Source organism: Lolium rigidum, chromosome 5 (assembly GCF_022539505.1).
Source record: "Lolium rigidum isolate FL_2022 chromosome 5, APGP_CSIRO_Lrig_0.1, whole genome shotgun sequence".
NCBI classification, from domain to species: Eukaryota; Viridiplantae; Streptophyta; class Magnoliopsida; order Poales; family Poaceae; genus Lolium; species Lolium rigidum.
This window is the reverse complement of record NC_061512.1, coordinates 235,593,389-235,611,400: the sequence shown is the minus strand read 5'-3', so window position 1 is coordinate 235,611,400 and position 18,012 is coordinate 235,593,389. Positions and strand designations below refer to the sequence as shown.

General features: G+C 46.0%; 1 long non-coding RNA gene across 1 annotated transcript; it reads left to right on the top strand.

Annotated features, from left to right (window-relative positions):
• The first annotated feature begins 2,119 nt into the window (after positions 1 to 2,119).
• Positions 2,120 to 4,843, top strand: LOC124654892. Its single transcript, XR_006988506.1, has 3 exons — positions 2,120 to 2,308; positions 3,555 to 3,770; positions 4,507 to 4,843. It is a non-coding gene; the product is annotated as an uncharacterized LOC124654892 (long non-coding RNA).
• Positions 4,844 to 18,012: the final 13,169 nt, after the last annotated feature.

The window sequence follows — 18,012 nt, the reverse complement described above, 5'->3', positions numbered from 1 at the left end:
ATTGTCTCAGGTGACGAATCTTATTTTGCCAAATTTCCATTGCATTACCCCCAACTGAAATAGAAGCCCACTCGCGTGCTACCATTTCAAAAAAAAAAACCATCTATTTTCAACCAAGCTAGCTCAAAAGAAAAATTTGCTTTATTAACAATAAAAGCCTGGTCTCCTGAGTCTAAAAGCAGTGGTGTATGATAAGAGCCGGATCTTGCTAATGCTCTAACTGACGCCAACGGGAATTTTTGCTCACATTCGACACTACCAAGGATTCTATCTAATTTTTCATAAGTGAATCTCTTCGATTAGCCCAGGTATATTGGCGCCCCCTGAGCGTTAACTCTCTAAGTTCTAAACTTTCAATGATCGCATTAAAAATAAAAGGCCAACGCGCATTAAAAATTTCATTGTTTTTCTCCTCTTTTCGTCTAATAATGTTGAAATCTCCTCCAACAATCATAGTCAGATGCTCATCCTCACATATCCTTACCAGTTCAGCTAAAAACTTCGGCTTCTGCTAGTCTTGAGCAGCCCCATATACCGCAACTAAAACCCAGTTAAAATTATCATTCTTAGAAGTAACATACAATTTGACACATCTATCCCCAGTAACTATATTTTGAACCGAAAGAGTATCAGTGTTAATACCAACGAGAATACCTCCAGATCTCTCCACTGAAGGGACACAATATCACTGAAAGTCTAGTCCTCCAGAGATATGATTTGATAGATCAATGTGCAAGATTACTGACCTAAACATAAGAACCTATCTATCGATTAAAAACATAATTCCTAGACCAGACGTACATCAAAGGAAGACAGCAAGATCAACATGACGTACAAGACTTTCAAGACCTAGAGTGCAACATGGAGACACCTACCACTGACGCCTATATATATTGAAGATCATTCGTCCAGACAACATGTAAGCCAAGTCGCCGCCGTAGTCTCCATATATGTAGACATAAACCCTAGATTTGTAGATCTCGTCTAGTTCATCTTGTAGAGTCTCGTACGATCATTTGGTTACACCGGTAATAAAGTTCGGGAGAAGTTCTTCATCATATAGATCAGGTCTTTGATCCAAACTTACTGACCGAGCCTCTTGCCGAACAAATAAATTCACCACCGAACCTCAGGGTGAGATTGACGTGGGATCGTGATTTTTTTTTCTTTATTAGGTGATGTCCCTGCGCCGGATCTCTCATGCGGGTCAGGTGGGACACTCTATTGGGCAGGGGCTACGAGGCGGATGCACGTTTAAAGCTTGACATGCAACACATGGCACTCCTTTCAATGTTTTGGTCGATGATTTGTTTTCTTCTTGCCTCGATGGGCGAAGTTAGATATTTACACCGGTTCTAATGTCTTACCCTGAGCACCATGGGACAATCTTTTTTGCGGAGATGACTTTGTGTTAATTAGGTTTCCGTACAATACATGTAATGTTTATGTGTTATACGACCTTCCATGATACTATTTCTAAGAATTATTCATATATTAACAAAAAAAAAGGTTGTGAAAAGGTTTTTTTTGCACATGGTAAATATATATATATATATATATATATATATATATATATAGGGAAACTCTATTAAACACCCTAGGTGCAGAATAAGTAATTCTGCACCCGGGTCGATTTGACGCGCCAAGCCCACCGACTCCGTCGCACCCGATGCGGCCACCAGGTGATGTAATTTCTTTTGTTCCTTTTTACGTCGACGGTTATTCCCCCACTTCTGTTCGCTTTTACGAGCTAGCCCAGTCTAATCGAGAGCATCGTGTGCGGCCGGCGGTTCTGGAATTTCGGCGAGCGGCAGCACTGGTGATTGCCGTCTGGGGATTTGCAGCTTCACCGGCGATTGAGGCAGGCGGAGAGCGGCTGCACCGGCGGTTGCGACTTGCGGCGAGCGGCTGCAACTATCGACAGTTTCGGGGCAAGCGGGCGGCCTCGCCCGATGCGCGTCGCTGCGGGAGGCTGTGCGGGCCGCCTCTGCGGCGTGCGCGGCTGTGGGTGGCCTTGTCCCCGACGGCAACAGGTTGCTTGCGCGGCCTGGGCCTGTGGGTGGCCTCGTCCCCAACATCTCGGCGGGTGGCAGCGTTGTTCTGTGAGTCGGCGTGAGCGGATTCGCGTGGGCGGAGAGGGAGTCCACACCACGCCTGGAACCAACGCCGCCGGCTGGAAAAGCAGTGGCTCGCATGCCTCTGAGGCCCGGTGGAATCGAATATGGCATCACATCTGCCTCCGTACCTGAGCGCTCCCCCAGCCTGCAGTTCTCATCCAAGATCCCTGATCTCAAGATTTCCCCCAAAGGTTAGGCCTGAATAATTATTTTGTCTGTGCGAGCAGTCTGGATTGTGAATGACCATGACGTAGATTTTTTTCCATCTTGGTTTTTCATCCAATTCTTTGATATAGTGAATCAGTACTAAGAAAGTTACTTTAGTTGTGCGGTTGACATAGCTGCAAGCAGTGGCTGCAAGAGTGAGTTATCTGGTAGGTAGATCCAGTTGCAAGTACCCTTGTGTTCTGTTTTTGGTTAGATCAATTGGCCGAACATAGCTGAAAGAAGATTCAATTCATGTGTAGTTTCGAGTGCGGACTCCAAATCTCTGTTCCAGCCAGATGGTATGTATCACATTTTTTTATAAGTTACCACATCGACCTGATGTTTACGGAGCTACAAATTCAAGTTGGATTTATACCAATTAAAAATGGCGTTTGCCTCTTGATACATGGTGAAAGCATTTGGGCATGTTCACTCAATTACCACACGAGATATGTTCTAATATCTCACTGCAGATCCCAGCTGTGTTGATGCCTGAAAAAGAAAACTGCTAAATGTGATACATAATTTACCCTTTCTGTAGTTTAGGAAGAATCAGATGGGTCTCGGGATTAGAGACTTTTTTTATGCTTCGGGTTTAAAGTCTGCCTTGTGTTTGTGAGGGATGAGTTGGGTGATTGGATTCATCTTAAATTCGTCCACTTGGTCTCATTAGTATTCAATTTGATTTTGAAATAGGACCTTTCTTCTAAACAGATATAACGTGATCGTTGAGCTAATATTATGCAAAAGTGATATTACTTGACGCAAAAATTAGGCTATCACATCCACCTCAAAGACTCGCATCCACCACATAGGCCACAGAGTCCGTGACCCTGGCTGCATTCCATCCTCAATAGTAAGGCCATATTGGTATGGAACGCTCGCAAACATCTAGTTTCCTAGCCCATCTTCATTTCAGATGCAATACATCATGTAATTTTGTTGTTTTAGTTGCTACTACCAAGATATTCATGTAGTTGCAAATTCAAGTACAGTTATTTGAATTGCAATGAGGTGGACTGAGTACTCACCCTCGCCCAACCTTTCAGTTTTGGTTGATTTTTTTTTTGGTTAATATACCCTCAAACTAAGAGTAATATTTTATAACAGATTTTTTGACTGTTCATTCATATCGGGCGTCCTCCATTGTCTGAATGATAGACGTTGCATGTAATTGACTTGCGAGCATAAAATTGTCTTGAACACCGCTCGTACTGTTTGTTTTTTCAGCTATAGCTTCTGTTGAGGAGGAAGATGAACCCATCAACAAGATCATTTCAAACGTTACATGAGATACAATTCTTGGTATGGACTCTGGATCTGCTCTCCATCCGCTAGTTAATGCAGATGCAGCAGGGCAGTTGGACAGCCATAAGACTCCTCGTAGTTTTCGCCCGTTGAGTAATATTTGTCTCGGGTAGCTTCTTTAAAGGTCTCCAGACCAAGGTAAGATTCTGCATTTTCTTTTGATACAAATTCACGGATGGTGTAAGATGTTGATTCTGTGTCCACTTCCTGCGCCCTTTTAATTTCTCATACATGGCACTGAAAACTTGACATATTAGTGGGAGGAATCCCAAAAGCTCACATGTTGGCCACCAAGTAAATTTTGATCGAGACAAGTTGTGCCCTTACCCCTGGTTTTTCAACTTGACAGAATCACAGACTTCAGGGCATTGGTGTCTTCCTGCCCTTGCTGAAAAGCTTGATAGCATAGCTCAATGCTTGCTGGAAGTTCTACAAGTATTCAGCCATTTTGAGTAGTTTCATATTGCACTGCATCTTGGGCAGTCACCAGATGTACTTGGACATGCCCCAGCTTAAACCGAACAAGCTGCACCACCTCTTTAAAATTTACATTTTGGAGAGTCATGTACATGTTTTTCTTGGAACCCCTCAGTACCTATTAATTCATGTTCTAGCTTTCTCTGCGATCTGAATGACCTCAATATTTTCAAGATTGATCTGCTAACAAATTTTACTTTTAAATTCATCCCTGTCATACATAGTTTTCTCATATGAACTCGGAAGTCTATTATTTTCTCATACAAATTGTGTAAGTATGTTAGGTATACGTACCGGCAAAGTTGCAGTTTTTTATTACCTAGAACTATTGAGGCTGATTCGCCAGCAGTTCATGTTCATTGCAAATTTTTAACCAACATAACCCGCTTTATTACAGGATTTCCTGCCCCTGTCGCTGGAGTCTCCTTCATGTATATGGCGGCGATGCTCTCTTCATTTTTTCGGATGCAAGGGGTGTTCCCTGGGATTTCACTTCAAAAAAAGTATGCAAGTAGATTGATAACAGTTTATCAATTAGAAGCCAAACAAAAGATGGCATTACATCTACGATGGAATAAAGATGGGCATCTTGGTGGTTCGGCCATGATGTCGATGGGTTGTCACATAGGGAGTGTTTCAGCGTCGCAGGTGGGTTTTGTGACTTGTTTTGTGTGATAGTTGTACCAATATGTATGTTAAATTTCAAACCGTGAGATGTTCAATATTGTGTTTCAGTGGCATAACACGGGCATATTTTTCTAGTACTCCCTCCGGTCCTATTTAATTGACTCAGATTTAGTATAAAGTTGTGCTAAATCCGAGTCAATTAAAAGAGACCAGAGGGAGTATGATGCAAGAACAAAATTTGGTATCATGCTTTTTGTTATTTAAGAAATCAAGATGCCATCAAGATCACATAATAATGGCATCTTGTATCACACGAACATCCATGAATGGTAAGTGCGATTTTTTCTCATGAATCGTAATATTCGATCGAACGTGATTTTGCTTGGAGGTGAATAGGATAAGGAGCATAAGATAGCCTTATTTTATATGTTGTTGGCCCATGGAGCTACCGGTGGCTTGGCTTCCTCTAATTCTCTTACGTTGGCCCTACATTTTCTTACCTCACATGCGCCTTTGGAACTAGCTCCGTCAAAACTTTACGTCGCATATCATGCTGTGTGAGAGCATAAGCGTGCGGGCCGAGAGTTTATTATGTCACATGCAACTTTCTTACGACGCCAGGAGTTTGGCCCGGGCGGGCTCGCTGGCTGCGCAAGGCGCGGCTCGGAACGGAAGCCTGGGTGCAGAATAATATTCTGCCCCCAGGGAGTCAAATAGCGCGTCTCTATATATATATATATATATATATATATATATATATATATATTTTGCAACACAATATGATGCTTCGATTATGCTCCTCTTAACTTCTCGGTTGATTGCATGTGGGGGACCAAAACACTGTCAAATAAAAAAGAACACCACTATAGTGTTGAATATTCGAGAAATCAAAATGGATGAATCTGTTGTACAACTCCTCGGTGCAAAAAAAAAAGGAACATGAAACAAAAAAAAAAGTAACATAGAAATTACTCCCTCCGGTCTATATTAATGGACTCAACTTTGTCTAGATTTGCATGCATCTAGTCTAAAAATATAACTAAATACATGGAAATTGAGATAAAGTTGAGTTCATTAATATGGACCGGAGGGAGTAGCAACTAGTACATCTCATTGTAATTGGGGAAAATGGTTCAAAACACCTGTTAGAATCATGAATGAAGTCCACTAATTTATCGTCTTTATCTCTCCCCACCGAGTCTTCCAATGGGGCAAGACCTTGCAAAGAAAAAACATTTGCAGAGAAAATATTTTAAGCTTTTGACAAAGAAGAATGATTTCTCTCTGTTCTTTGGATTTACCGAACTGTAGATTTGTCGAATCATAAAATGAAGGAGTATAAGCTCACGCAGCTGGAATACAAATCGTGGTCTGCTAGAATTGGCAAATGGATACCCATCTAAGGGAAATCTAAGCTATGTTTTGTTTGTTTGTTTGAGAGAGTTTCGAGTAAGCGAGGCCCAACAAGCCAGCGATCTAATGGCCCAAGCAATTTACGGGCCGGGAGTGTTTTGTATTGTTATAAAAGCGACAAGCAAATAACGAAGAACGAAACAAGAACACACGCAGGGGACACAAGATTTAACGTGGAAAACCCCTTCCAACACAGAAGGAGAAAAACCACGGGCGCCAGCCAGCAAAACTTCACTATATCGGGAGGTGTTTACAAACGCCGTGGGTTATCTTATAACTCGATAAACCCTAGCCGGCGGCTTACAAGATGTATATATAGGCGGTGCCAACGATCCGTACCGTACCAAGCCTCCGGCGACGGGCCTCGCTCCGCTCGTCAGAAGTTAGCCTCCCTTTAGTATATGAATTTGGATCACAATACAACATGTATGTGGCGTTCAGTCAGGAGAGATGAGGCTAGCTGATGGATGGAATGCATGAAGAACAAGTAACTTTAGAAAAATTTACATCTCAAAAAAAAAACTTTAGAAAAATTTAACCGAAGAAATGATCTAATATCGCGGTAAATCACACCTTCAGGTGCCAGGTCAAATTCCACAGATTGCACAGCCTTGATCAGATTAGCCGAGTCAGCTTCGATGAGTATCTCTGTCATACCCCAGCTAGCAGCCAACTGAACTGCCTGACTATATGATTCAGCTTCCGCATGTTTTGGACTTTTGGTGCACTCACCGCAGCCATCCGACCAGCTCCTGCCGCTCTAACATCTCCATTCTCATCCCTCACAACGAAACCCTATCCACCATGCCTCGTTTCAGATATATAAGACTCGTCATAATTGATCTTCAAACAGCCGTTCGAGGGAGCAGTCCAAGCCTGTACCTCTTTTTTCTGTTGGCTAGCTCTATGTATCGTACAATATTGTGCTGACTCTCGCGCCTATTAAAGAACCTCTGCATGCAAAGCATCCAACTATATTGCAGGTTCTTTTGCGTTTATTTTGTTTCGCCGCGTCCACCAACGCCATATTGAGCAACACACCTTGCATTTTTCATTTTCTGTCAGCAATGGAAGCTCCTCTATCATTGCGTGTGCAGATTGACACTGACACGAACACTCTCGTATTGTTTCCATCTCTAGTCTTTCCCATTCTTTTTTCATCTTCTTACACTTGAAAAACAGATGTGCCTTATCCTCATCTAGCCTTCTACAGCATACACATCTCGTGTCACAATACATTCCTCTCCTCTTAATAACATGTCATTAGACGTAAACCATTGTGAACAAAACGCCACACAAATTGTTGTATTTTCGGTAGACATGGCAGTTTCCAAATTGCTTTCCAGAACTGGTCGCTATCTGAACCATTCGATGATGAAGCTTGTGAACCATCTCGTCTTCGGACATACAATTTATATGCTGATTTAACAGAGAATTGGCCCTTATCATACTGACATGCATAAAATCCTCGAAATCTTCCCTAATCGGTGAGAATTACCTTGGCATCAATATCCCAGAATGTGTTATGCAAAAGCTGTTAATCCCACTGCAGCGAGACAGGATCAAAAAGATCACAGACTCGTGTCAGAAGACTCTGTCTCCTTGGTGTAATCGGCAATGAAGATTTGGCATTTGTTCGGCAGTTAACGGATGCGAATGCAACTCCGGCAAGTAGGAGCAAACAAACAGTATTGACAACATCTAAAAAAACAGTATTGCCAAGATGGAGATGGAAGTATTGACAGCAAGACATACCAGGACTCCAGGAGAGGACTGACTAAGCATTGGCGAGCTGGTTGGCTGTGGCCCAGTTTGTTTTGTTCATAGATGAATACTTTGGTGTACTTCTTTTTTGGAGAACATGGTGAGCTTTATTAGTGATTCATATTTGAAGTATTACAATGAGTTAATTCCATTTTTTACCCTCCACTTTTACATTTGTGACATCAATTACCCAATTTATCGAGAATTCTTTCCGGTTACCCGTTTAGTCAGCTTTGTGCCAACTTCACCGGATCTGAGACTTTATAATGAGCATTTTGTGGAGTGAGACCTAGGCGTCAGGTCTAAGTGGCGTGCCATATGAGAGACATAGTTTTCTTCTTGTATCTTTTCGTTAATCTGGTGTTGTTTTTGGGATGGAACGTTTCGTCCTCGCGCTCCCGTGGGCGCGCGGGCGAAACCCTAACCAGCCGCGCCGCCACCCCCTCCCCAGGTTCGTCTCCCGCTTCGCCGCCGCCAAGGGGCGCAACCTGAGCGAAGCTCGGGCGGCGCCGGCGGCGGCGGGGCACCTCCTCTCCCTCACGTGGTGGCGGCGGCACGCGGCCGTGGCGGCCGGTGGGGGCACGGCGCCGGGCGGAGGGCGTCGGGGCGCGGGCCGTTCGGCGGCGGCGCGGAGACTCCAAGGTCTCGGGCGTGCTCCTCGCGGTGGCGGCTCCCTCTGGAGCGTCCGCAGCGGCGAGCGGCGCGAGCTCTGCCTGCTCCTGGCAGCAGGTGACGGGAGGCGGCGCTCGGGGCGGGGATTCGGCGGCTTGTCGGGTCGGCAGCGGCGCCGTTCTTGAGGAGGGCGGCGGGGAACTGGACGGGCAAGGGCAGCGGCCGGCTGGCCACCGCGTGCTCGGGCCGGGGCAGGGGCCCTGGGCCAGGCCGTGATCTCCCGTTAGCCCCGGATCCGGATGCGGCGGTTCTACGGCCATGGGGGCCGTGGGGCGTTGATCCCGCTGCGCCCTCTCTCGTGGTGGTGCCTGGTGCTTGCCGTCGCGTGTCCGCAGGTCCGTGCTCTTTGTGGTGGTTTCCCGTCTTCCTCAGGTCAGCGGCGAGCAGAGTTTGGGCGCCGGGGCGGCGGCCCTGGTCGGTGGGAGCCATCTTGGTTTGCGGGCGTGCCAATGGCTCAGGTGCTGGCTGGAAACCATGGTTGCGGGGGCGATGTGGTGGCCGGCGAGCAGCATGCAGTGGCAGCGGGTCGATCGTTCGTTCGATTTCCTGTGTAGAAGGCGGGGAGTGTTTGCCGTCGACGGGAAACCCTTGCCCGCTTGGGCCACGACGGCGACGTCCGCGGACGCCGCTCCCTTCTTGAAGGCGTTGGTGAGGCTTCTCCTTGTCCTTCTACGTGCTCCGGGTGAAAGCCCAAGATCCTCGGATCGGGCGGTGGCGGCACTCTTGTGTCGTGATCTTCTTGAAGACACCGCGCCTTGGAGTTCACAGTGTGCGGCTCTCCGTTGGTGGTGTGGCTGAGGCGAGGTATTCGACGAGCATGGGGCTTCGGGTGAAAATCTTAGATCTGCGGATCGTGCGGTGACGGCGCTCTCGTGTCGTGTTCTTCTTGAAGACATCGTCTTGGAGCTTACTATGTTTCTTCGGATGGCGTTGGCTCTTCGCTTGGCGACCTTCGGCAAAGCTTGCGTCCTGCCCTGCCTCCTCGTCGAGTTTCCATGGTGCTGCGTGTTGGGGTTCGAACGGCGGTGGTCGATGCACAGTGGTGGTCGGCCACTGGTGGCGCTGCCCGCGGCGGGGAGCTCTGTTGACGGCGTGCGTGTTCGATAGCTCTCTCTAGGGTGAGCTCCGGCCCGACACTGTTGATGTCCGGTGTCTTCTCCGAGTCTTCGTAGGCTTCGTAAGGGTCGTGATCGTCGTCCGAGTTCCCGGCTGTAGCCTTTTTGGCATTTCGTGTGGGTGTGTGGGTGTGTGTTGTAAGCTGGGTTCAGCTCTTTGTACCTTGTCGCCGTTGAGGGCGTTATTAATTTAACGTCGGGCCTTTGGCCTTTCATCTAAAAAAAAATCTGGTGTTGTTTTGTAGTACTTGTAGAAGGTTTCTACTGGCTTCTACATATTGGTAACTTATTCTAGTTCTGCATTTTGACTGAACAAGTCATGCAACTATTTCGGTCTTCCGCGATGGGAATGCTTACGGCGTGGCGTGTGCATGGGGCGCGCCGACACACGCTCGGACCCTCCTCTTGTGCTTCTTGCGCGCGGCGTGTGTTGGACTTGAACACTGGCACCTACTTCCGAGTTCCAGCGGAGCATCAGCTCTCAGATCGACCTCCTCCAGCCGCTGCAGCAATGGAGTTGTTTGCAGCAAGGACTAGCTACTCCTATACGCAGCCGCCGGCAAGGACAACGGGACAGTCGTCCAGGTTTTGTACTTCATGCCCATGAAAATCCGTATATGCAGACTGTGGTCGCGGACACCACGGGTAGCTGCTCCGGCAGTTGTGCACGAGCCCCGTGGCACACCTGAAGCAGATGTCCGATGAGGTGCATGCATGCCGGTCTTCACCTGCCCGGTCAAGCGACAGTACACACACGGCGATGATCCCAGCTGGCACTTCTACTGAGATGATAACTCCGTTGGCAGCAAGAGGAGCATGTTGTGGTCGCCATCTAGTTCCCAGCTCCATTTGTTCGTCAGGGTGCATTTCAGGGTGCAGCAAGAGAATCTGTCAGGGAGTTAAGCACGCGGTCACAAAAGATCTTGCTGCATTAGGTGCTGATTTTAGGGATAGGAGGTCAGATTATAATAGTCATGGTCAAGGATGTTTTCCGTATTTTGTTATCACCTCATCATAGCAATTCAGCGCATCTGCTAGCTGCTTCTGAATCATACCGATGTTGTGCACCCCCTCCCCCGCGTCGCCCTAGCCGCCGCATGTAGCCCCCCTCCACCTCTCCTCCCTGCTTTGCCGCCGCCGGAGGGGGCCGGAAAAGCCGCGCGCACCTCGGGGAAGGTGGCGGCGGGGCGGTTTCCTTTCCCTCCCGCGTCCCCTGGCGAGAGGGAGCTCGTCGGGCGCGGGGCAGGGCGGCTGGGCGCTGGCGGCGCCGCATGAGGTCGTGGTGGCGCGCGGGTGGGGCGCGGCGGTGGTGCAGCGGTGTAGGCGAGGCGGGGCATGGCGGCGCGCGCTTGGGCCCAGATGGGCTCCGGCGGGCCTGCTCGGGATTGCCCTAGGTCGCGCTGGCTTAGCCCGTGGATGCCGGGGCTGAGGCGGTGCCCTTCTTCCCGGTCTTCACCGGTGATGCTGCAGGGGGAGGGCACGGTGCTGGATGGCAGGGCAGTGGCCCTGCGGGTCTGCTGTTGGTGGTTGGTAGCCGATGTGGCCGCAAGGGCGGCATGGTGGCTGGACCGGGGGCTCGCGCTGTTGCGGCCGACGGCTCGGCCTTGGACCCCCGTGTTGGCGTCCGTCAAAGCTCACTCTCTGTGGCGGTTGGCGGCGCCCGCGGAGCTCTTCTTGGTGAGTTTGGTCAGTGCAACTCGGCTCTTCAACCCCGCGTGGTGCGGGTGGTGGTAGCGGAGCTCCTTGGTCTGTTTGTGGTGGCGGCGGTGGCGCCGCTTCTGCACATGAGGTGTGTTTGCGGACTGCGGGCTGGTAGCATTTTTCGGTATTCGTCTCGTTGTCCGGCCGCGTGAGGGTGTGGTTGTTCGTTTGCTACGGGCGAAAGCCTGATGGCGCGAAGTCTGTGGATGTCACCGTCCTTCTTGGGGGGCGGTCGTGGAGCTCTCCGACCTTCGCTGCCTCGGGTTCACGTCTTCGGGTGAAAGCCTTGATCTTGCGGGATCGGACGATGGCGTCGATTCTTCATCGTGTCCCCTCTTGAGGGCGTCGTCTTGAAGTTGGTGACCCCCTTCGCGCACTCCGGCGGGCTAGGCACACAGGGCTTCTGGGTTGGCAGGAGGTCAACCGGAGGTGCAGGTGTTCCGAGTGGAGTCTTGTGAGGCAACGATGATGGTGGTTGCCAAGGTTTGGTTGCTGCAAGGTCATGTTAGTCGGCTCCGTTCCGGCGTGTCCGAATGTCTTCGTGGTGACCTCCTCTTGTTGTGAAGTCGAAGCTGCCCCTGAGCAGTGTACGATGACCTTTAAGGGGCGGTCCGATGAAGGTCCTATTTGGCGCTTCTCTTGCGCATCCCCTCTCCGAGGCTCGTCTTCAGAATCGAAGCTGCCGGTCTCTCCTCGAAGGGCCATCTGTTTGGCATAGGCCGACTTGAGCTTCTTCTGTAGCTTTTGTCGGTAGCCAGGATGGCTAGGTGTGTCCCTTGTGGCGATGTGTGTGGCTGTGGGTGTGCTTTTGGCACCGTTGTTGTTGGTTTTCGCCCAATTTTCTCCTAAAAACTGGGCACCTTCTGCTTAATGAATGGATGAGTCAAAGCTTTTGCCTCCGTTTAAAAAAAATACCGATGTTGTGCACCTATAATCAATTGCAGAAGTTCACTTCTTTGTATGCTGAAAAATAACGGAGCCCGAGTCAATCTAAAAGAAGGGATTGACAAGACTAATAAATAACCACGCTGATTGCAGTACAACAAGCACACACTCGTGTCTGAGGCCAACTTACACATCTTACTCTTAAATTCTTAACTAAAAGAGAGCGGGTTTATTGCTCTTTTTGGGCTGCATGGCAATGACATCCGTTGGGAGTGCCGGATCTGAATCCATGGGGATGTTGTGTGTGAAGTCCACAAGCTCATCTTGGTGTACATGATTTTGTTTAGACCACGAGAAGATCATCGTAGCATAGGCATCCTCTTTGGCACGTCATTCGCTATGTTTGTAACAGTTGCTGCCTCAATTGCATCCTTCCCGATGTGCATGATGAAGTGGGTGAATCCAAGGAAGAAGTTGATGTTTTTCTCGTTCTTGACAAACTCTCTTCCATAGAAAGTTGGACGTATCCTTCTGGAAAATCTCTACAAAGAGCGTTGTTATTGTTGCCTTGTTGGCAATGCACTCGATTCGCAAAGCCAGCGATAGATTCATCATCCTCCACAAACATGATGGATTTCCTTCCCTCGCTATTGATAAGTTCAAAACTTCTCTTCTGCCATCGAGACTTTCTTTGTGTTCAGCAAATCCACCATTTATAAGCTCTTCAGCAATAGAAAATTGATAACCTCCTCGTTGAGTTGGGCGTGTTTGGATCGGCTATCATTGGTTGAAGGTCGGTGTTCCTAGATGCCGGAAGCACCCAGGGCCGGTCCAAGTTTATTTTGGCTCACGACAAAAACAAAAACATTTTATATCAAACTTTTATCCCTCTTTACTAAACCTTTTTTTTACCAAACTATATATAGTCCTAATGAGAGTGATTTTCTACTACATGGATGTCATAGGTATCTCATAAAAATGTCTTAGAATACAAGTGTTGTTTGTTATACATTTTTATATCACTACAAAGGTTTCTATGCTAAATTTAAAATGTACATTGTAATAAATTCCCGTGATCTCATCTCTCATGGTTGGATATCATTATAAAGTGTATACATATGTATTTGTGTGTGTGTATTTGTGTATGAATTTTAATATCCTCAGATGTTGTGATAGATATTTTCAAAAAAGTAAATCAGAACAAATATCTTAGTATTGATTCTAATGTTGTATTACGTAAGTATAACTATAGTAACTTCTTGAGCATAAATTGAATGGTTGGCAGATCAACAAATGTGTTTTGCAAGTAAGGCTCACTATTGATAGCATGTGAATTCTCAATTGGTATTAAAATATCATCTCTTATAGATATAACCGACAAACATATGATTTGATTATTTGGTATATTCATCTTGAACTCGGTTGCTTTCATGTGGTGTATATATGTGTTATTGCAAATTTCTCAACTAAAATTTCATGGACACAATTAAACAGTGTAATATACTTAACATAGACTTGTGTACAACTTTTAGGTGTCCATTAGAGAGAGACTACCATCCTAACTAAACTCATAATTGCCGGTCCGATTTTTTTGTTCCTATATAATATATATTTCATCAGTATATGGCGCGGACCTCCTCATGCAAATTGAGGCTTTTAACATATTCAATAATCTTTTGGATTTAAAGGATAATGGAATGATATAGTATTTAGGGGCCTTCTCTCAGTGCCCTATGGACCAACCCTGGAAGCACCGCACACAAGCGACATGTGGAACAATGTTTGTTCCACTCACGTAGCAACCGTGCGCACAGCGTAATTTTTTTTTTCTATGATACACGACACTCGATTCTGGGATGGACCTGCAGGTAGGAAAGTTTTATATGTGAACTTTTCTAAAAAAAATTAAATTTTAAAATCTAATACTTTTCAAATGCAATCTCCAAATCAAGTCTCCGTTAGGTATCAAGTTCACAATGGATCCTTTTGTGTTAGTCACAATGGTCTTACGACTCCAAATAGCATATCTCTATAAGCATAACTATTGGACTAACATATTTTGCATAAATTTCACCATCTTTGATTTTGTAAAGAACATAATATGGTTTGTATTTTCCCATAAATTTGATGTGAGTATTCTTGCCCCTAGTTACATTCCCATCCACAACACCTCCAATTTCATTGACATTCCCCTTGTGCCATTTTTTGCAAAAATTTAATGTATTGAGCGGAATTGGCTTTCTACTTGCTATTTAGTTTTACCCCAACCCTCCTTTAGAATACCTCTCCTTTTGTTTCTTAAGAACCTCGAGATTCTTATCACCTTGAATGCACGAGAGGAACCCTTTATCAAGTTGCGATTTAAACTTTTTGTTTTTCTTAGTGAGAGATGCTTCATCAAAAAAAATGTTAGCAACACAAGCATGCATGAAGATTAACAACAATAGTGGCACTTCGAGAAGATTCTTATCATTCTGGAGGTGCTCAAAATCCTTAGAAGATTAGCATGAGAATTCAAGATCTGATGAGTGCTTAAGTGCCTCATTAATATTTTCAAAACTATTTTACTTTATCAAGATCATACATTTCAATTGTTTGAGAAACAAAAACATTATAGAACTTTCCATCATGGAGTGATCTTGCTCAAGGTGATTGACTATCTGATCCACTTCACTAGCAAGAGTATTCATTTTCTCAATGGTTCGAGTTTGTTCACAAACAAGATCCATTAAGTACTAAAAATTAGAGCATGGGTTTCCACTAAGAGAAGAGCAAATCATACTTAACTTAATTAATATACTGGCATCGTCATCTTAATCATTTGAAGATTCAACATTTTCCAAGGATCAAGGTGTAGGAGTGAAAATAGGAGCACGAGAGGAAGGGGATAACTTCACATCCTTTTCCATAAGGCGCTTGTAGGAGGAACTATTGTAGTCTTTGGTGTAGTATTGGTTGAAGAGCGTGTCCGGAGTGGCCATAGCCAAATTGGCGATTACAACCACATTTTATTACTCCTCCACATCATCCTCATCACGGGAAGTATATGTTGTACCAAGAAATCGTTTCCTTTGGAGCCCTATTATTCCTCATTAGATTGACGAGGTTATGGTTCAACTTGGGTGTTGCCTTATCACTTCTTGCAAGGACAACTATTGGGGAAGTGTTCCGGTTGATAAAATAATGTAGTATGTTCTTATTTCACTCTTCATGATTTAACTGATAGAAGAATTTTCCTTTCTTCCAATATATCCACGTCAAGTTCACTTGAACTTGTCATTTCTTCTTGGTCTTCTTCTTCATGCACATGTACCGACTTGGCCATCAACGCAAGGTCTGGAAGTTCATTGCATGAACCATTTATTTTATCTTCTTTCTTTGCGCGGTGATGTCCTTATTTGCAACGAAGTAAGAGGCAAGGTCATATGGGGCATCTCCTTGCGAGAATCAAGGAACTTCATGTTAAGAGTCAATTGTTGATTGTCTGAAGCAATCATTGAGATGATCTTAACTTCATGAACTCATTATTCACATCAAAACCATCATATTACTTGTCACATCAAAGACCTTCTATCTTCACAGGGGGAGAATCTAGTCTTGCATAGGTACTACTAAGAGACTCCCCATCGTTGACCATGAACAATCCCATCTGCTGACTTGGCACTTTAATATTTTGATTTTTTGGATGAGAGAGGTTCCTTTCTTCAACAATAATTATCATATCCATTAGATTCTTGGTGGAGTTGTAGTGGTGAGCTTGACCATGAAGAGGGTGATGTACAACACTCTAGATCTTGTCTCAAGCCATGGCGTTGATTTAATGATCACACTACTTGTGAGGAGACGAGTCGTTTGGGTCAATGGGATCAAATCATCGAACCACCATGTCCCAAAGCTCCTCTCTATAACTTCGAACATGAAATTCCATAAAACATTTACAATAGGAAAAGTGAGATCCATCAAAGTGGAGTGGAGGCCCCGGATTGTTGATATACGGCATTTGCATGAGTTTTAGGTAGTTTATGCCTTCGCTTGAAGATTACCGACAGAGTTGGAGGGCTTCACACCACTATCACCACTATCGCAATAGTGATATATGAGATTTAATAGAAATAAGATTTGATTGATTTTCAAGTGCAATGGCAACAAGCTAATCAATATCGGGTTTCATAGATGCTAATAAATTCGCCTGACGCTCATCAAACAACTTTTAGAGTTGCGCCCCGGAATACTTTAGTGTGTCATCCTCCTACATATTGTCACCCATCTTACTCTTAAAGCGGTAAAGCCCCGAGAAAGAGTCCTTGGTTCTGACACCAATTGAAAGAATAGAGATGGTAACCTAGCGGGGTGAATAGGTTTCTACAAATTTAAATTTTCTTTTCACAAGTTTTAGGATATTCCATGGCCTCTACCCTCCTAAAGATTCTCTCGTTACACAATTTCCATCTCTCCTCCCCCATTCCCACCCCAGGCCACTCCTTTGCAATTTTCATTCCTTTGTGCAGCGCTGACCATATGTGGGAGATGATCTGGTCAAGAGTAGCTAGATTTTGTATTTATAGAGGATGCATAGATGGTTTCCATGTGGACGCACCAGATGGGAGGGAAAAGCACAACCACTATGACTGTTACCACCTTGGTTGAACTGTATCCTACTCCTATGTTTCTCCCCCCACCCCACCCACCCATCGCCCATCGCCGTGGTGGAAATTAGTCCCATTTTTTAACACATTTGACCACTTCCTATTGAAGCAATGAAACCCTCAACAAGAGCACCACTTGGCCTCTTGTCTCTCTACACTGCCTCTTCCATAATAGATCCAATTGGGGTTCGATGATATCTGACAACAACTCTTGGATTGATCCATCTCTGGGTTGTTCTGCTATGATAATAATCCAAAATCAATGGTCTTCGTTGTTTCGATCTTCTCGACTAAATATCTTTCTTCTTCCTGCAAATCAAATGAAACACTCATACCACATCCATCCCCTACCTTGTCATCAGCGACGGTGAAGATGTAGGCAACGAAGCAGTAGATGGCACCTCATTATTTGAATCCTCACCCTCAACGAGACACCAAAACTTAGCCATGAGTCTCACCGCCATGCCTCCATTCACCTCTCATATTCCTCCTCCACTGGAACCACCATTTATTCTTCTCCCTAAATCTCATTCCATTTTCTCCATTTCTGAATCCACTTTACGAATCCTCTCTTGAGCTTCATCAATGTTGATGCCTCCGACAATTTTGGAGCTAACCACAAGGGAAGCTCCCCGACCCCTTCTGATATTGTCGATCCACGGGGACCGCATGCGGATGTAGCGACTGCATATGACTATGATCTGGTTTGCTCATGGTATGCGGAGCCTGGAGGGTCATCACTCAAGACATCACCATCCATTGACCAAGGTGGTGAAGCCCTCGATGGCCTGCCCCTCCCTCAATTGGCATATATCCTCCTTTCGACGTGACATTCTCTCTTTCTTTCCTTCTCCAATGCACCTTGGGCTCCGCTTTCGATCATGTGGATCCCACCCCCCTCGAGCCGGAGATCAGTGGCATTCTCCAATAGTAGGGTGGAAGAGCTCACGTGAGCGTGCATAGGTATCAGGTGGGATGTACGGGCGATGACGCTCTTCGCGGTCTCGTTGAACCAGACATGAATGGAACAACCCATGGCTGCGCACGGCCCATGAGCCCTTTGCACCCTGTGCAGTCCTA